Here is a 21458-nt window from a genome sequence, read left to right as displayed (position 1 = left end):
TAAATAACCCCATTAGGATGGTTTTGCCTTCAATAAGGATTTATTATATCTTAGTTAGGATCAAGCACAAGGTACTGATTTATTAATATAGAGAAAAAGGAAATTTGTTTTAAAAATGAGAATTATTTGCTTAAAATGGACTTTATAGGGAGATGGCCTTCTTGTATTTTGGAGCTTTATAGATAACAGGTTTGCAGATAACGGATCCTATATTTGTACTTTAAAATTGTTTAGTAGTGAAAGAAACTTTGGCATTTGCTAGAGTTTATACAAGACATGTATTAATATTACCTTATTTGACATCACTTACCATTACCACAAAAATTTGGCAAGTGAATTACTGTAGAATAGAAGTGTAGGTGTATTTAATTGGCTAGTCAAACAGTTTTCAGCCCTTACAATATACAATGGCTAATAATTTGGTTAAAAGCAGGCAAACTGGGTTGTGTGAAGTGAAAATGAGAAATTAAACACATAAGGAAAGACAATGGGAATAACTTTTAGTAACTTCTTACAATGTTTCTGTATAACCACTGGATAATTATATGTGGTTTGTAGGAAAAAAGGAGTGCAATCAGAAATAAAAGGACGGAAAAAGACAGAAAGGAAAGAGACAGATCGAAAAAGACAATTACAATGGACCAAGTGAGCGGGTCTAGTGTTTTACATAAAGGATGCAAATCTACCTCCAGCAGGCAAAGAACGTAATCAATGAATCTTCAAATGTAATGATTTTGATAATTGCATAATGTAACACATGAACAAGTCTGAATGCATTTGGTACAAAAGATAAAGAAATAATTATTACTGGGTCTACTGCCCATTTACATGATTTTAATCTTATTCATTTATTAAAAAATACTTGCAATTTGTGTATTGAAAAGCTGTGAATCAAAGCGCATCATTTCTTTTCTTTCGTGAATCAGGATAAACTAACAAGGGACTACACATTCCCTATTTTACAACAGCAAACACAAGGGAGATAATCAAAACTGAAATATGCAAACAACAATAATAGGAAAATGCAGACCCAAAACATTTCCATTTCAATAATCTAAAGCGGCAGAGATGCTTAAACAGCCACTTACTGTAATAAGCCATTAACAGCCCTTAATTATGTCTCTTTTAAATTTGAAGATAGTGGACCTGTAAGGAATTGAGGAATTTTACTTATTTCCTGTTGAATATTGTTTATTCCCCAATAACACAACAAGCTGATGATGGATTTGCTAGGTGAGGGGGTCACTTAAACTCCATATGGTTCACAAAGTAATGTTTAGGCAATTTAAGGTAATTATGCACAATTTACTATCCAGGACAAGATGAGACTGTACATACGACGTGTGTAGAAGCGCTGGTATCCACCTGAGGGTCTATACAGATTACAGGATAAATTGGATTCTCCAGGAAATCCCATGCAAAGTTGCATAAGTTGCTTATCCTATTCAAGGTCTCACAGGGCCTTTACTTTTTCTATAAACGTTTTGCCCTAGTACCCTGAATAATATATGTCAATTTTTCATTCAGTTTAAGGGCAAAGGGCATGAACAGAAAAAGCAAAGGTCCAAAAGAACCAATACCAGATTAAAGGACAAGGAAAGGCTAAATCACTGGGGGTTCCAAAATGTTAGGCACCCCCAAGTGTCTTAAATCACTTACCTTTTACCCCGGCTGGTGCCCCTGTTGCTGAGAACAGCACCAGCCCGGGGTACCTGTAGCGAGCGCTTCCTTCTTCCGTGGCGAATTCCCTGGGCGGGCGCATGGGCATTAGAGTGAAAAGCCGACGTTTTTGTTGAAGTTCAGCTTTTCATTCTAACGTGCATGCGCAGCGCACCAACGCGGAAGAAGGAAGCGCCCGCTGCTACCCCGGGCTGGTGCTGTTCTCAGCAACAGGGGCACCAGCCCGGGATAAAAGGTAAGTGATTTAAGACACTTGGGGGTGCCTAACATTTTGGCACCCCCAAGTGACTTACTTATGCTTTCCTTCTCCTTTAAAGGACAATATCTGAATATTTAACAAAGAATAAAGCATGAAACATTGTAAAAAAGGTTTCAAACATAAGTGCTTTAACTGCATTACTGATGACTGGCTGATTAATTATTAGCCTTAAGGGCAGGGGCACACGGGGGATTAGTCGCCCCGTGACAAAGTTGCCTTGAGAGGAAACTTCGGGCGACTGCGGGACATCGCAGCAACGCGTATGCCATCCCACCGCCGATTTACATTCTAGCCGGTGGGATGGTATTGCAGGGAGATTTTCGTGGGGGCAACTAATCTCCCCGCAATGCCTGAAGACAATTTCGGGTGACTGCGGGACATCGCAGCAACGCATATGCCATCCCACTGGTGATTTACATTCTAGCCGGTGGGATGGCATTGCAGGGAGATTAGACGCCCGTAACAACGAAGATTTGCCGGGTGACTAATCTCCCCGTGTACCCCTGCCCTGAGGGTGAAGACACATGGAGCAACTAGTAGCAGCTACTTATCGCAGCTACTAAAATAGTTTTTTTTAAGCAATTCTCATTATTGTCTATGGCAGGGGATTTTCTGTCATTTAGCAGCAGTGACAAGTAGCTGCTACCAAAGCAATAGCCTCAGATGCTGATACTGCAACTAGAAAGTGTCAAAAAGACCGAGTGTGGCCCTGTCTAGTGCAGTTTTCCCCATGTTACCTACAAACTGTTCCTTGAAGAGATAGAGATAGGTTTAAAGTACTGTGGTTTCACTTTGTGAATAACTAGAAATAACACAGTAAAAAAATAAATAAAAATGATTGTCGCTAGCTAGGGCTACCAGGTGGTCAACACTAAAGGTCCCCATACACGGGCCGATTCTAGCTGCCCCAGGGCCAAACGATCAAATTATCCTGGATTCTCCCGATATCGCCCACCCGTAGGTGATGTCGCCAAGCGAGCAGATCTTCCCATGTATGGGGACCTTAATTCTGTAAATAAATAAATATTGTTTACAGAAACAGTATCTTCATGTAAGCCCCCTAGATCTTAGCACTATTTAAAAGCAGTCTGGGTAATTTTTGTGGTTACCAGAAAAATCCATAACTAAAATTTAGTAAATTGTATTTTTCTCTCTTCACTCTTCACATAGTGAGGAGAGTATGTATAGTTTTCAGACCATGTTTGACATCCTGGTGATTAGAGCATCACTCTGGGGTCCTGTGACTTTCAGCAGTCTTAGATGGTCATAGCCTGAAAAGTTTGAGAAATCTTGTTTTAATGTAAAAATTTCTTTCACTTGTACAGGCTTTATTGGAAGACTTTACAGTATTAAATATTGAAAAAGAAACAGGCTGATGCTTAATAAGGTATGGGACCTGTTATCCAGAATGCTCAGGACTGGGGGTTTTCTGGATAAAATGTCTGTCTGTAATTTGGATCTCCATACCTTAAGGCTACTAAAAAAATAATTTCAACATTAAACCCAATGGGGTTTGCCACCAATGAAGATAAATTATGTTAGTTGGGATCAACTACAAGGTACTGTTCTATTATTACAGAGAAAAATGAAAAAAAAATAAAATGATTTAATTGAAATAGAGTCTATGGGGGATGGCCTTATCGCAATTTGGAGCTTTCTGCATAACGGGTTTCCAGATAACATATACCATACCATACCATTAATAAAACTGGAAAAATATAGTAAAAATGCTTTTAAACTTCTAACATTAAATGCAATTTGCACCTACCAAATCCAAGGCAGACAAAATGTTGCTGCTATGGGCCAATATGAATTCAATATTTCCTATGGTATTGGATTTTAGTGATAATAAACATTTCCTTTCTTTACTGGTAAAACTTCCTCACATGTTAAAATATTATGCAGAAGCAATGTCATTCTGACCAATCTACCAGATGCGAAATCCATCTCACCTGGACTACTGTTTCCTTCTGGCGTCACTTTCCTCAGGGGGGCTAAAGCTTCTAGCCACCACCGGGCATCTAAAGAGTAAATATTGCTTGTGACAGAAATGCAGCAGTTTAGCAGATTGTGTTCTTCTGCAATGTGAATACATTTTGCATCTCTACGCTACTGACTACATTATGGTTTTCTTGAATCTGTGCAAAATGTTTTCTATGGTAAATCAAAATAAGTTAAGAATCCATAAAAACCTGATGTAAGGAAAGTGAGATATTATGCACCAACCCCAACAGAGCCCCTAATAAATCAAACAAAAGACAATGCAAATTTACAGAGAACCAGTTCCAAATTCAAGGCCAGTGTGAGCTGGCTGCTAAAGAAAAGGGTGAATAAGCTTAGAGCTGCAATACATCTAAGTAGCAGAACTCTCCTACATATAAGGTATCTACATAAATATAAAGGTGGTCTATGCAGAATGTAACCTGAAAAGTATTTAGAGGTGCATGTTTTCATAGCATTACTATGGCCTATGTTTTTTGTTTGGTCTTATTTCCTAAAATCCAACACGCTGTACCCCATTACAGCATATCCTATTCAGACACGCAAACATAACCATCATACCATGGCTCTCCAAACAGCTAGCATCACAAAATGATTTTTTAATAAGAGTATTCATAATGTTTATTCTGGACAGATATCAATGCTTATTTTGAAGGTCCAACTCAGTAATTTGCAGAGATGGTTAGACATAGCAGCTACATTTTGTCTTCTGTAATCAGTGTAAAACATTCAGCCAAAGAACTGATTTTAAATGAACAGATAGAGCTACTTATTCTATCATGGTAGGCACTTTGCACTCTATATGGGGTAAATAAAAACATATATATATATATATATATCTCCATGAATATCTTTCTAGTAAGATGGACCTCTCTATTAGGGTTGTACAATGTAATGTAATAAAAGGCACATTTGCCCACGTTTAGTAACCCATGGTAACCAATCTGAAGGAAAGGAGAAGAAAAAGTAAAAACTAAGTAAGCTTTATCAGAAAGGTCTATGTAAATACAGCCATAAGCACTCACAAATACACTGCACTAAGTTCTCTTTCAAAAGATACAGGATTTCTTGTCTATTTGTTTTCCTGTGCCAGAGACACGCAGCTCTCTCCCCTTTCCTGCTCCCCCCTCCCTCAAGAATGCTACGAACTCCCCCCCCCCTTAGAAATGTGGATCTGAACCAATCAGCAGGAAGCTTCCAAAATGAGCATGTACACCGGTCTTGATCTTGGTGCAGGAGTGAGGCATTATGGGAACTTTCTTTACAGAGCTCAGCTTTTTTTTTTCCTATGAGGCTTCTGATCATCTGAATGGGAGAAATATGGGGAGACTTAAGGGCACTATTGAGAGAGCTGAAGGTATGCCTGCAGTTTGAGATTAACTCTTTATTAGCCTTTCCTTCTCCTTTATACAGCTGGAAAGTAAATGCAACCTACTGATTGGCTGCTGAGGGTTTCTAGACCAGTAGTAAAATTTTTGCTTTTCATTTCATTATTATCACAGGCTCAGCAGCATAGTGAAAATTATACAGTATATATAATTACTATATATATATATTAAATCCCATTTTCTCGGGCTAGCTAGCCACAACCATTCTGATCCCCTCACACATTCCACCTCTTCTGTTACAATGACCTAGGATGGACTGCCCTTGAACTGTGTGCATGACCAGGTAAAACAGCTGACAAATATGGAACTGTCAATAAGAGGGACAATTCCTTAGGTTCCCTACAAACTTAACAGAGATACCATAACATTTTCTGACCGTAGGTATTTCCCTGTACACTCCCCTGTACAGTTACTTAAAGGAACAGTAACACCAAAAAATTAAAGTGTATAAAAGTAATAACAATATAATGTACTGTTGCCCTGCATTGCTACAACTGGTGTGTTTGCCTCAGAAACACTACTTTAGTTTATATAAATAAGCTGCTGTGTAGCCATGGGGGCAGCCATTCAAAGGAGAAAAGGCACAGGTTACTTAGCAGATAACAGATAAACCCCCATTATATGGGGCTTATCTACTAGATATCTGCTATGTAACCTGTGCCTTTTCTCCTTTTTTCCAGCTTGAATGGCTGCCCCCATGGCTACACAGCAGCTTATTTATATAGTAGCTTTTCTGTAGCAAAAACACCATTTTTTTTGCAGAGCAACAGCACATTATATTTTAATTACTTTAAAACACTTTAATTTTTTGATGTTACTGTTCCTTTAAGGGCCCCCCACGCTCGTTTTACAGGCACACCTCTTCCACCCCCCCAACATGCACAAAGCACTGCACACCGTGTTACATTTTTAGGGGGCGAGGGCCTAAGTTGTTGAAAGGGATGGGGTCAGGGTCAGTGGGCCCATCAGCCCTGTACAAGGCACTATTCTACATGAAAATGTGGGGCAACAACAAGTTAGTAAAATGTAAAGCAGCAAAAATGCAGGGAACTGATATATTTAAGGGATATGTTTGTGAATGCTTGAAATATAGCTTCCACACAGGGCCGGAACTAGGGGTAGGCAGAAGAGGCAGCTGCCTAGGGCGCAACGATTGAGGGGCGCCAGGCAGGAGCCTCTCCTGCCTACCCCTAGTGCTACTTTGTCATTGCCTCCGCATCTTGTCATTAGCGGCGGAGGCAATGACTGATCTAATCGTCCCGCCCCCCCTGCACCGCCTCCTGTGCTTTGGCGCGCATGCGCTGTTCGGGGGGGTGGGAAGGTAGGCGGAGTTGGCCGACCGGGTTGCCTAGGGCGCCCGGTCGGCTTGGCCCGCCCCTGCTTCCACATATCTATAAAATGCTGTAACAGTTACACTGTCAGTATAGGGGAATTTGGATTTCTTTTATTCGTTGCAGTTACCCTTAAGGGGGGCCTTGCCTTTATTTATATTTAAAGCACAACATAATTTTTTACTTTTCTGCTTAGTTTTGATTATATTTTAGCACAGCTTTGCAATACAAATGTCATTCATTGCATAATCATTTGGCATTCTTCTGTGTTTCAAATAATAGGACATTTCTTTGCTGTTGTAAAATATTGACTTGTATATCATATTGCATTTACCTCACTGAATGACATGATAAATGTTTGAAGATGCCAGAACAGGATTTGTGAAACATGAGACGGCTCTAAATACACCAGGGAACCAAAACTCTAGATGTCTATGAGGCAAACACTTCATTGCATATAATCAGCCGGACTTTTTTTTTTTAAAGGAGCGTATGAAGTTACAAAATAATAAATTATACAAAGAAAAAGGTTATAAAGTCTGAACAGACAATTTATGCATCTTGTGAAAGAACATTCATTTAAGACAAAGGAAAGGTGGGGTAATGTTCAAGGGTTCCAAAAAAACGATTACAAAACAGTTTATGTGGCTGCTAAATGCTTTTGGTGCAAATGTATAACTGGCACAGTAAGGTAAGTTCAGGTCATTGGCTGAGTTTGCACCTGTTGACAATGTAAAATGCCAGAGAACATGGCAGCTACCAAACCAGCAGATTTGCATGTATAGAAATGATGAGTATATATATATATATTACATACAATTATACAAGGCCCTCCATAATGTTTGAAAAAAAGACACATTTTTCTTTGATTACCACTGTTTCTTAGTATATTGAATTGAATATATTAAAATTTGAAATCAAACAACTCACATGTAATGAAAGCGTACATTTCACACTTTAATTTAAAGTTATTTGCATAGATTTCAGTTTCACTGTGCAGAAATTACAACACTGTTTATACATACTGTAGTTCCAATCATTTCAGGGCACCATAATGTTTGGGACAAAGTTATGGAAGGTATATTAAAGCAGTCATGTTTAGTACTTTGTTGCATATCGATTGCATGCAATGACTGCTAGAAGTCTGCGATTCATAGATATCACCGGGTGCTGAGTATCTTCTCTGGTGATGCGCTGCCAAGCCTCTGCTGCAGCCAGCTTCAACTCCTGCTTGTTCCTTTAAAGAATAAGTAAACCTTTTTTTCTATCAGTAAAATTCCTCTAAACAGCCTCCAGAATTACCTACCTTTGTCCCAGCATTCTGTCTGACCTGGATCCTCAGTTACACGTTAATCCTTTCCTTTGCTTCACTCTGCACAAGGAAGCAAAGGAAAGGATTAACGTCTAACTGAGGAACCAGGTCAGACAGACCTGTTTAGAGTAATGTTACTGATAGAAAAGAAAAGGTTTACTTATTCTTTAAGGTCCTCTTCAGCATATGGAAGGCATCCTCAGTTGGATTTAAATCAGGTGACCAGGCCTATGCATCACTTCGGCTTTCTGAAGTTGCACAAACTTGCCTGCAGGAGGAAACTTTGTGTGACTTTGATATGCCAAATTGATACATAGGCCTCTCCACTGGACTCCTATTGTTGCCGGTGGAAAGGCACTCCGGATTGGTTAGTCACCCACGGTAGCAGCGATCTATTGCGGGCGCAGCGAGCGGCGAAAATTTCTTAAACTTACATGTTTATGTGACAAAAAGTCACGTAATTTTAAGGATTCGGTTCAGTCAGGAGCATGGATTCGGCCGAATCTTGACCAAATCCCGAACTGAATCCTGGATTTGGTGCATCCCTAGTAGAAGTCAAGGGGAGCTGTCCTTGGGAAAATTTAAACAATTAATGCAATTTAAGTTTTTCTAATCGTATTTGTTTAAAATAATAAGCAAATTACAAATTCAAGGTATTTTAATTTTTTTCAGTTTTATTCATTAACATTTTTTTATTTGGATTTTTTAATAAATAAGCTAACATTTACTTTTTTTTACAATTTTGATTCTATTTGAAAATTTTGGTAAATAAGCCTGTAAGTAAAGTCTTAAGTGCTTCCCACAAACATGACATGATAAAAAAAGATGTTTTGCTATTGTCTTTTCACTTGCCAGGCACCAGACACAATGGAGGTCATTTATCAACGCTGGCCAAATTTGTACCTGGGTACTCATAGCACCCAATCAAGTTTTTGTTTTAATTGCACATGGCTGAACAAAACTGATCCCTGATTGACTGCACACTGCCCAGGTGCAAATCTGATGCCAATGTCGGACTGGGAACCCAGGGGCCCACCAGAAAACCACAGACCCTAGGTCCGAATTCCAAACTATTTTTCCTCACCCAAACTCTTTATTCTCCTAGTCTCTTTTATTTACATGCTAGCTTCTATCCTTTCATCTATTTCTCCTCTTTGTTCCCATTCACAAATAGGCATTGACCATGAAACAGGTCAAATGGTCAAGAGCAGGAGGGTCCACACGAAAACCCTATGGGGCCCATTTACTAAACAATTTTGAGATAATTTTGTATTTTTTCTAACTTGTAGAACATTGTACTTTGCACAAAGAATACAAACATTTCGGAATTTGTTAGCGCTTTGGTTACACTTCCCTTTGGACTATCTTTTCAACAGATTTGATCTGTCGAGTACCATTGAGTCCTATGGAAGGCTTCCAAAGCCAGACATGGAAGGCATCAAAGCCAGAAAGGTTTGTGTGGCATAATGAACTTTTCGGCATAAAAATATTGTGACTTTTGGAACACATTTGTGATATTTTCATACGAACAATTAAAGCATTTTCAGAACTTCAGAAATTATAATTTTTCCATATTGTGTATTAAGCCCAGAAAAAAATCAGATCTTAGTAAATGTGCCCCCAAGTGTGTTTATTTACTGGAATACAAGCGATGCATTACACAATAGCCAATGCCAGACTAAATTAATTGCAGTTAATCTGGAGTTGAGCAGGAACCTTAACCCTAGTATAGCAGTGGATGTATCCTACTTGGACTTTGTTAAAGTATGGTCTCTGTTTTTGCTTCTGATACTAAATTGTGCAAAACTATATATTCCATGCCGGATGCTGCCATGAGAGATTGGAAAACTGGGCAGCAAACTGGAAAATGAAGTTCAATGTTGATAAGTTATGCACTTTAGTAGTAGCACAATATTAATGCAAGATATACACTAAATGGTAGTGTGTTGGGGGATGCTTAATTGAAAAGGATCTTGGGATTTCTGTAGATAACAAGTTGTCTAATGTAAAGCAAATAATGTGCTGTCTTGTATAAAAAAGGGCATTGACTGAAGGGATGAAAACATAATTTTGCCCCTTTATAGGTCCCTGGTAAGGCCTCACCTTGAGTATGCAGTGCAGTTTTGGGCTCCAGTCCTTAAGAAGGATATTAATGAGCTGGAGAGAGTGCAGAGACTGCAACTAAACTGGTAAAGGGGATGGCAGATTTAAACTATGAGATTAGACTGTCAGGGTTGGGGTTGTTTTCTCTGGAAAGAGGCGCTTGTGAGGGGACATGATTACTCTGTACAAGTACATTAGAGGGGTTATAGGCAGATGGGGGATGTTCTTTTTCCCATAAAAACGATCAGCGCACCAGAGGCCCCCCCTTTAGACTAGAGGAACGGAATTTTCATTTGAAGCAGCATAGGGGGTTTATTTCACGGTGAGGGCAGTGAGATTGGGGAATGCCCTTCCTAGTGATGTTGTGATGGTAGATCATTTTTATGCCTTTAAGAGGGGCCTGGATGATCTTCATAGTAGATATTGGTATATACAGTTTATATATGTGAGTGCACAGATAGGTTGGTGTGGAATGCTGTTTGTATATGTGACCTGGGGTTTACTTGGACAGGTTAAACTTGATGGACTTTGATCTATTTTCAACCCAAATTAACTATGTAACTATGGGGCGTGTTTACTAAGATTGGAGATAAATATTACTGGTGATGTTGCCCATAGCAACCAGGCAGTAACAATATGTGGGCTTTAGGATACACTGTTTAAAAGATAATATAAATGCCAGAGAGAATAAAGATGTCCAGTTTCTGCTAGGAAAGAATTGTAGAATGTGTATTAGTATAGCAGCGGAAGATTAATTGATCACAGTGATCAAACAACTTAAGACCCGTTAGAATGTACACTAATGTACATTAAATTTGCATGAAGCATTTTACACTCGTGTAACTTTGCATATCTAACCTTAACCTCATAATTAAAATGATAACTTTTTGCTACCTTTTATATGTTCAACGATAATGAGAGTGAATTTGGGGGTTCCTTTTTATCTTGTTAAATATTCCCGAAAACATCCATCATTTTCTACCACGCCAAACAGCTTGAAGCAAGTAATGAAAGCTATATAACACCAAAAAAATACTTTTTCTTCATAAGGGGCCATATGAGTAAAGAACATGTCAGAAGCATGTAGAATTCAGTGCAAGCAAAATGAACAACCTTTCTGAAGACACACTGAGGATGCATTTTGTCAATTCTGCCCTAGGCCAATGAGACATAAAAGGAACTAGGTTGTTATAAGTAGACTTGTTTTGAAAAACTCCTCTGACTTGATTGACAATGTACAATTTACACAAGGGGTGTGGCTAATGAAGTGTGTGAACCAGAAAAAAAATCTCATAGGTTTTCTCTGAAGAATACTTGTGAACTGTCAATCACTCCCGAGTAATTTTTAGCTCAGGCATACCAAGAAGCACCATCACATAAAGTGCTTAATGCCTGAAGGAGTTCTGCAAGGACTGGGTATAAGCATCTGAAACCATCACATTGCTGAAGCTGATTTGTTTCATGTAGAAGTCCCTTTTCAGTACAGGGCTGTGCAGCAATTGTTGCAATGGTCAGAGCAGCACAGTTTTTTTTCTTAGAGAGTGTTTTAAGCCTGTGTCACCCTATTATTCATTTGTATGGTTTCAAAGCTCATCAGTCATCAACTACTGAGCCTCATTTGGGATTAGCAAACTATAAAAACTCCCCATCTGTCCCAGAAAGAACTGGAAATAAATAATGGATCTTGCCCAAAAAGATAACAACAGATTCAATAAATCTTGCAAGTCATTAATATCCTTGTTGCAATCTGGGCCTGTAGAATATGTTTATAATAAAAGGGTTCAAGTCAGTTAACACAACTTTTATGTTTCCTCATCCTTTCTATACACTTTGGGGCTGATTTACTAAGACACGAATTCGAATTGGAAAAATTCAGATTGGAAAACGAACATTTTGCGACTTTTTCGTCGCCTTTACGACTTTTCGGAAATTGACGCGACGTTTTCGTAACCATTACGACTTGCGCGAAAAGTCGCAAATTTTTCGTAGCCATTACTATTCGCTCGTATCTTGTCGCGACTTTTTCGTATTGAGCGCTCGTAAGCGGCGGGCAAAACTTTCAGACTTAGCATGATTTTGGAAGCCTCCCATAGGATTCAATGGCACCCTGCAGCTCCAACCTGGCCCAAGGAAAGCCTCCCATAGGGCTCAATGGCACTCTGCAGCTCCTACCCGGCCCAAGGAAAGTCTCCCATAGGGCTCAATGGCACTCTGCAGCTCCAACCCGGCCCAAGGAAAGTCTCCCATAGGGCTCAATGGCACTCTGCAGCTCCAACCTGGCCCAAGGAAAGTCTCCCATAGGGCTCAATGGCACTCTGCAGCTCCAACCCGGCCCAAGGAAAGTCTCCCATAGGGCTCAATGGCACTCTGTAGCTCCAACCTGGCCCAAGGAAAGTCTCCCATAGGGCTCAATGGCACTCTGCAGCTCCAACCCGGCCCAAGGAAAGTCTCCCATAGGGCTCAATGGCACTCTGCAGCTCCAACCTGGCCCAAGGAAAGTCTCCCATAGGGCTCAATGGCACTCTGTAGCTCCAACCCGGCCCAAGGAAAGTCTCCCATAGGGCTCAATGGCACCCTGAAGCTCCAACCTGGCCCAAGGAAAGTCACCATACTGAAGCTTGAATGAATCCGAATCTTTCGTACTCGGCGTGAAAGCTGCGAAAAAGTCGCGACTTTTCGCGCAATTTGTAACGGCTACGAAAAAGTCGCATCATTTTGCGAAACATTCGTAATGGCTACGAAAAAGTCGCGACAATTTTCCGAAAAATCGCAAAATACCGATCATTACGGAAAAAACGCATTCAGACGCCGTCGGAACGTTCGTGGGTAAGTAAATGTGCCCCTTTGTCTAATACCTATACTATAGGTAATGGCCTAGCACTTGTATTTGTATAACCAAGGAAAGACTAACAATCTTTTTCTCATTCTAATCGCTCACATATTTTTAAGTAAATTGATAAATATACATTTTCCATATTTACATTGAACCTTAGAGACTACGTAAGTTCCACTGGGGCACGGACAAAGATATATCACAAACATCATAAATGTGTCTCAGTGAAAATACTGCAGTCATGGGTAATCAGAGACATAAGCAAAACTGGCAGCTGGGGTAGTTTTAGGCTCATGGAAGCTGTTCTGTCATTAGTGATAGAAAACTGTTGGATGAAGGGTAACTTAAGCAATATTTCTTTCAATATCAATTACCTATTGGATCATCATGCAGAAGATGTTTTAAAGCTTCTTTCTTCCCTTGTAAATTGCTAAATTTATTTTTGATTGTTTAATCAAAAAATTTCTTAATATGCTTAAAGAGTCAATGTCTCTACATTTATTAATAAATTCTGCATTCTAGTTATGTAGTGCATGCAGTTAAAAAGAAGAAGTCACTACTAAATTCCTTGAAAACAGCATTGCTGCAATTGCTGTAGATATCACTAAAAGCCCTCTCACCATACTTATCATACTCTACTAGATAAACAACAGTAGCTTAGAGCAAATTTCCTCCACAGACTTCTTGGAAACTGGTAGAAAATGCAAATGTGGGGCTTAATTGCTATTTTTACAGCTAGGCTACCATTACTGCAAACTCACCCTCAAGAAAGAGAAAACAGTTTTAAAAGCATTAAAAGCAACCAAATATAGTATTTTGCAAAAATTTAAGACTATGGCCATAAGGGGCTGAAATGCATACTTGCAAATTTCGGTGCTTAAATCTGCTGTGTGTGCCTTGCACCTGGGCCCAAGGTCTGGCAGGCACATCGGAAAGCTAAACGGAGCATAGTGGTTGATTCAAGACATGCCTTTATCAGCAAGCCCAGAATCAGCCCCTTGTGGCTTAAGCCTTAGGGGGAGATTTACTAATCCACGAACAGACCGAAAGCGTCCGAATGCGTTTTATCGTAACGATCGGTATTTTTTGCGACTTTCTCGTCGCCATCGGGATTTTTCGTATGTCCCACGATTTTTTCGTCGCTGTCGCGACTTTTTCGTATATTTTCCGCAACTTTTTCAACAACGTCGCGAAAAAAATCGGATTGGTTTTTCAGCCGTTTACTATCGCTCAATACGGAAAAATCACAAGAAATACGATAAAGTCGCGACAGCAACAAAAAAGTAGCGACAAATACGAAAAATCGCGACGGCGACGAAAAAGGCGCAAAATTTTCGTTTCCAACACGATTTTTTCCCTTTCGGGATTCGGATTTGTGGATTAGTAAATCTGCCCCTTAGTATTATGTAGAGAGCAAAATTTAAATCATCTTATTGCAAGGGGAACACCAGAGAGCAGTGCTGAAAATCAAAACCAGAAGATAGTTAGTAGAGTGCCCCTCAAACAAATGCAAATATTTAACTGGGAAGAAACAGAATACATACAAAGGCTAACAAGAAAAAAAAAATCCCTTGTTTCTTTTATATGGGCCTTTTGGTTGTATTCTTCTAGCTTCCATCTCTGGTCAAGCAGGCACTGAAGTTTGTGCATATGGTCAGTTTGTCTTTTTGCATGCAGTCAGTAGGAGGAGCTCCCTGCACATGCGCACTTTACATACATACAGAGCGGGAAGGTTCTACTGGCAGGGGCAAATAATTAATAATATTCTGGATATCTAAGTGAAGACTTTGCAGTAGTGGCTTTATCTGTGAAGCGGCTCTTGAAAAGCAGAATCACGCATGTTTTATCCAGGCACTATTTATCCAAAATTACATAGGCCGGGCAAAACAATTAAAAGATTTATACCATCTGTCACATCTGCCTGTTTAAGTGCAACCTGCTCTGGTAGTAAGTAAACACCTTATGCATTGTTTGTAAGTACTAGGCAGCGTTACACTTTCTTGCATGCTTTCTCATGAGTTCAGTACAAATCAGTTGCACTGTACTAGGTGCAAACTAACTTATATCAGTCAGAACAAAATTCAAGTAAAATGCCATTCTGGTGCAGTAGTTCCTTTTTTATGAGACAATATGGTTTTGGCCTTTGTGCTATTTGGATCAAGAATTTTGAAAGGAACCTGAGGACACATATGTATATATTTTGCATGACTGTGGAAAGAAAAAAAAGACTACAGTTTATCCAGTTTCTCATGTTCCCTATTCAGCAACATGGAAGAAAAAAATAAATTCCTTTCTTATCGCAAAATATACAGGATCAACATAAAGCCGCATAGAATTCTTCATTACATACCTACACGGCACCTGATAAAGTGTATTTATTAAAAATCACTTTTTATTAACCAAGAATCTTATGTTTAATTTTGATCATTTTTTGCATCTACATACCTAGATATAGTACACCTTATAGTACACCTTATCCAGAATACTTGGGACCAAGGGTATTCCAGATAAGGGGTCTTTCTGTAATTTGGATCTCTATACCTCAAGTCTACTAAAAAATCAATAAAACATTAATTAAACCCAATAGGATTGTTTTGCATCCAATAAGGATTAATTATATCTTAGTTGGGATCAAGTACAGGTACTGTTTTATTATTACAGAGGAAAAGGAAATCAGTTTTAAAATTCTAAATTATTTGAGTAAAATGGAGTCTATGGGAGACAGGCTTTCCGTAGCTAGGATAACGGGATATCTGGATAAGGGATCCCATAACTGTACTGCTTATTTGAACCTAACAAGGCAATCAGATTTTTCTCAACAAACCTTAGCATTTAAGTGAAGGCCTACAAATTTTAATGTTTTTTAAAAAAATAAGATGATTAAAAACACCACATCCTATAAGTTTCTTTAAAACATTGGTGTATAAGTGAAAAGATGGCACCAGGTCTATATATTTAATAGTTACATTTTCTGTGCAGTACAGAATAACAGGACCAACAGCTATTAGGATGCCTTAGCAGTTAGGATGCAACTTATACTTTGATGTGAGTAGAATTATTAAGGATTTAGTAATATGTCTTAAGGCAAAGAAAGCTGAGCAGTAGGAAAGTAAAGATCAAAACTGACACATTGGAAATGGGTGAAGATTAAGAAAAAATGGTTTAGCAAAACAAATACAATATATAGAGAAATGAGGTCCAATGTTAAGCACTTAGATTTTTTTTTTAATCAAACAGGCTTTAACATACAAAAGTATTCTAAAACAACATTGGTTAAAAGAAAATTAATTTAGACATCTTCAAAATACATCCACACTCTTCACTATTATGTGCAAAGGTACTAGTGGACCTTGGATAACTAACCCTTTTTCACATTATTGAAAAGGACCAGTGAGATATGTAGGTAATATCACCAATGTAGCTGCCATCTATCGGATCCAGTCTTGGAGTGTCATGAGGCAGTACAAGAATTCTCAGCTTCATGTAAAAGTTACATATGACTTTGTCAACTATATAGCCGACAAGAGGAAAAATAGGTTCAATAATCGAAAAGCTATGGCCCTGAAATACAATTATGCTAAAAAACACAACAGTATATCTAAATAAATAAATAAGCAGCTTTTGTCTGATTTTTTAAAAAAATTTTAAAAAGCCACTGATGCTGCACAATTGTGCTCTGGAGAAATGGCATCATTTATGAAGATGCCTGCTGGGCAGCTCTCTGCCAATGGATGACGAACTTCATAGGCATGACAGTCAACGCTTATGGATACCCAAGTTCAGGAGAATTAGACATCTGAAATAATACCTCTAGAACAGGAGATTGTGGCTTTAGGGAGCCTTAAAGTCTCATTACAAATTATTCTTTACATTATTTAACAATTTATTTTCAAATGACACAAATATAGCAGCATATGTAAATCAGATACCTAATGTAACACTTTTCTTTTTTTTTGGTAATATCAATTGTGCTGAAAGACAGTGTTCAGATTATATTTAATAAGTTCCATTTCAAACCATATGAGAGGAACTTAATGTCCAAAAATATTCTGAACCTTTGCCTTTCAATGTGAGCCTTAGGCAGTGACAAGGCTGGCATCTGGCCTAGAGGGTGCCTAAGTCTGGACTCTAGAGACACTGCCTGGAAAGGCAAATCTACAGAATTTTTCAAACTCTTAAGGTTGGGGTATTTTTTTCTTCTTGTATAGTTAAATTTCATTTTGTTTTAAGAGATTAAACTATAAAAACAAAGATATATACTAAAAAAAATGGTCTGAAGAATCAGTGAAATCAGACCAGAAAATTATGTTTCAATATTGTTGACAACAGGAGTAATGAAACCACTGAACTCTAATGGAAAAGTAAAGCCTAAAAATGAATATGGCTAGAACGTACTCTAGCAGCCCAGAGGTTCAGCAGTCCCTATAAAGGTATTAATTCAGCCTTTTAAAGTTGTCCCCAGCATATCACTAGCTTTGATCTTGTTTGGCGAATTGTTCAACACAGACCCCTAAGCTAAGCTTAGGGGTCATCAAGAATGTTTAAAACATTTTGATGAAGAATATATTGATTTCTAAGATGTAATATAATGTAAATTTTAATTTGATTACTAACTGGCTTTGTATTGTTTATTTGATATTGTATTTATACTGTAGCTTGTGTATCAGTCCCTATGCTTGAGTAAGTGACAACTAGTGATTAGCGAATTTTTTTGCCAGGCATGGATGTTTTGCGAAACTTCTGGAAAGATTCGCCGAGAAAAAATTTGTCGCACGTCAAAAAAACGCAGGTGACAAAAAAAAAAAAAATCACGTGACAAATGTATTTCACACATGTGCTGTGAAGCAGCACAAAAAGAGATGGAAGCTACTGCGGGCATTGGGCTCGTTTATAAAAATTGGGCAAATTTCAACCTGCAGCTAGCTGAAAAAAATCTAACCATAGCATTGGTTGCTATGTTGTTACTACCCAGGTGCAAAATTATCCAGTGTTTCTAAATGAGCCCCGTGACTGCTAGTAGGCTGTGGTGGTAAGGAAGAGTCAGCTCCTGCTAACTCAGAGGGAGGAATGTTAGGAAGACATCTAACATGGTACAACTGATTATATATTTATGTTTTATTTATGTTTAATTTAAAAGATTAATATAAATAGTAAAGAGTGTGTTTTAATTAAGATTTTATACAGAGGTTCTGTTCTTTGCTTTCCTTTTTAACTTTACACTGGCTTAGTATTGTGGCATATGTGTTCTTATTCATCCACTGGAAAACTATGGCTATTCAATTAAATAAAACTGATTACTATTTCCACACACATTTCAAAATTAAATGTATGTACATGTTTCTACAAGTTTTCCTTCCTTTTCTTGTGCTGAGCAAGCCACCAAGAAAGATCAACCAGCCTCTAGCTCACATACTTTGACAAGCAAGCAACCACAATGAATCCCAAACCCTTCCATCCTAAAGGCACATATGAGCCATGGGACAGTAATGTTTTCTATTACACTATAGCCTCACATATCTGAATACGTCTGATAGTGCTTTCCATGCACTGGTTGCGTCAGTGGTCCAAATATCAACAGAAGTCCCCAGCATCAAATCAAAGTGAATGCATTTTAAGTAATTTAAATGTAAAAAAGAACATATAAAAATGTTTAAATAGAAATCTTTATTAACATGTTAGCCATTGCGTATCTCACAATAGTTCTTAAATGAATGGATATTTTGTGTCCCAAAGTAATTGCACTTAAGTAAAGCTTTAAAGCAGCTCTGTGTCCCCACTGGACTTATCTTCTGGTGCCAGTTAAAAAAAACATTAGTAGTGGTGATACCAATATAATAAATGGTCTGCACACACCAAAATGCCATGCTAAATGGTTTATGTGCAAGAAATGAAAGCTATATCAAAGCATCCAGATCCTGTCTTGATGAGGCCCAAGTGACACAAATGGTTTGGAGCAGTGGGATACTCTGATACTGATACTCTCACAGAGTAATTGGCTGCATTATCTTTAGAGTTATAAACCAAGAATGTGCACCGGTAGCATCTTGGTCAAAACACTGTGGTTCCAATGAATGGTATAAGTCTCAAAACATGAAATAAACAAAGTTTACACATCTAATGTATACAATTTTGTGTTGAATACACTTAAAGTTATGAATATTTTTTTATATTTTAATAATGGTTTTGAGAGAGGACAAGAATGTGTTTTTTTTATTTTTTTTCCCAGCCTTAGCTTCTATGCTGCTTAGTTTCTTGTATATGTTACGGACAGTTTCTGATTATTATTATAGCTTAATTGCCAAGTCTAAAAAGCGCTTTGCCTGAAGACTTGTTCATGAATGCAGATATTAATACATCTATTTGATGGATTTTGTACATGAGTGGACCTTTCAGTTTGGGCATCAGTACAGATTTTTGAACAGGTTTTATTTACCTATCCATCTGTGATTTACAAAAAACAAAAGGTGTGGAAAACACCAGAAATTGTTTGCCCACAAGGTGTGCCATGCTGGTGCTTATCTCTACAATGCCTACACGAGCAATGTCATATAAGGTTATGTTTCTGCCTGTCTACATCTAACTGCTTGTGGTCATACAGTGAATTAAAATGTTATCTCATTTTTTAAAGGGACATCATTTTGTGCATTGATGTACATAAGGTATCGGGGGGGGGGGGGTGAGGGGAAAGGGGGTAGCCATGAAGAAAATAAATTATTCACTTGCTCTCTAAGAGAAGTGATATTAATGGCACATAAGTACAAGGCTGCCTTAGGATTAACAAGTTAAATCATTGACTTTTGGCACTTTACATAATAGTTAAATAGTAAAACATCTAGGGGCAGATTTATTACAAATTGTATTTGTGTAACTTTTATGTTCTTTTTCTACCACGATGGAACTTCTTAAAAAAGAATGAATGTCTACGTATTTATGTGAAAATCTGAATCATTTATGTGAAAACCTCAAAATGCTCCTTTTCGGAAGAATTTTTGTGTGATTACAAACAAAAAAATCCTGTATACCTCTAAAACCTTGAAGCAAAGAAAGATTTTACATTTGGATAAGGACAACTTCCATTGGCTTCTACATGGCCTCGGCAGCTTTTAGATGGCAAAGTTTTGTACTACAGTTTTCTGTGGTTTTTTCCACTTAATAAATATCACATTTTTCTTTGTTTAAAGTAATTAGTAAATAAACAATTTTAGTGCTAAAAAACTTGAATAAAAAAAAAATACGATCCGTAACAGATGTTCCCCTAAGTATGTAGCCATCTTTACAGCTGAAAGATTTAAAGTGCTGAGAATAGGCTGACAGTAACACCAGAATGTGAAAATACTTTATAGACATTTCAGTGTCTATTTTCTCATTATCTGCAAATTAAATACGGCTTGACAGCAACAGTCCGATTTTGTTCAAGAAAAGTTTTTACCCTAAGGCTCCTGGCATGGTTTAAACATTCTGGCATCAAGGTCCATCTGTCACCTCTCTGTGTGTGTTCCAATTGTGTGCTTGTCATTCACTTGAATTGCAAATGACGGCAGGTAGAGGGGGCATTTTGTTCACCACTGTTCTCAAGGCAAGGGCAGCACTGGACAAATTACCCTATATGCAAGAAGCCTAAAGGTGTGTCAAATGCAATAAATTAGATTTGAATCCGTTATATAAGCTTTCCTCTTACCTGTAATACAAAGGTGCTGAACAACCCTACTGGACTTTGAATGGCAGTTCCTTTGGTTAAATACTAGCTTAAACTATGTGAGCACGGCTCCCCTTTTCCGAAGCAGCCAAAGTTGCCTTGCGTGGAAACTTTTAACTACTTTACACTGTGTATGTCTTCCCACCACAGTAATGGAAATGAAGTTGAACCTTGACGCCAGAATGTTTAAGTCATGTCAGGAGCCGTAGGGTAAAAAAAAAACTTTTCTTAAACAAAATGTGCAGGTAACAGTAATATAATATTATTATTATATTATGATATTAGTAATTATATTTAAATGCATATAAAACCCCTTCTGTTTTTTTTGGTATTACTAACTTTTTATTTACCTGAATGCACTAAATGTGGGCATAGTCGTATGTAATGTGCAAGAAAACTAATATCCAGAGCCACTAATACATCAAATGTATGTAACAAAGAGATTATATTGAAGAAAGAAAGCTGCAGGCCATGAGTAGAAAGCAGGGCAAGATTTTCCTAATCATACATAATACCAATGTAAATGAGCACATTAATAGGGGTCTATATAGTTTAAGACACAGTTCGCAATTTTACATATAATGGTTTGGGTTATTATGTAAAGATAACTACAGGTATGGGACCTGTTATCCAGAATGCTCAGATAAGGAATTCTTGCATAATTTGGGTCAAATACAAGGTACTGTTTTATTGTTAAAGGAAAAAAGGAAACCATTTTATTTGCTTATAATGGACTCTATGGGAGATGGCTTTCCTGTAATTCAGAGCTTTCTGGATAACAGGTTTCTGGATAATGGATCCCATACCTGTATCTTAATCAGCTTTTAAACAATCATATTTGTGGTCCATCCCCTA

General features: G+C 38.0%; 1 protein-coding gene across 2 annotated transcripts in view; it reads right to left on the bottom strand.

Annotated features, from left to right (window-relative positions):
- Positions 1-21458, bottom strand: part of wdpcp (WD repeat containing planar cell polarity effector) — a 131760-nt gene that overhangs the window by 19050 nt on the left and 91252 nt on the right. The window lies entirely within an intron of this gene.

This window comes from Xenopus tropicalis, chromosome 5, assembly GCF_000004195.4.
Source record: "Xenopus tropicalis strain Nigerian chromosome 5, UCB_Xtro_10.0, whole genome shotgun sequence".
NCBI classification, from domain to species: domain Eukaryota; kingdom Metazoa; phylum Chordata; class Amphibia; order Anura; family Pipidae; genus Xenopus; species Xenopus tropicalis.
This window is presented reverse-complemented; position numbering and strand designations above follow the sequence as displayed.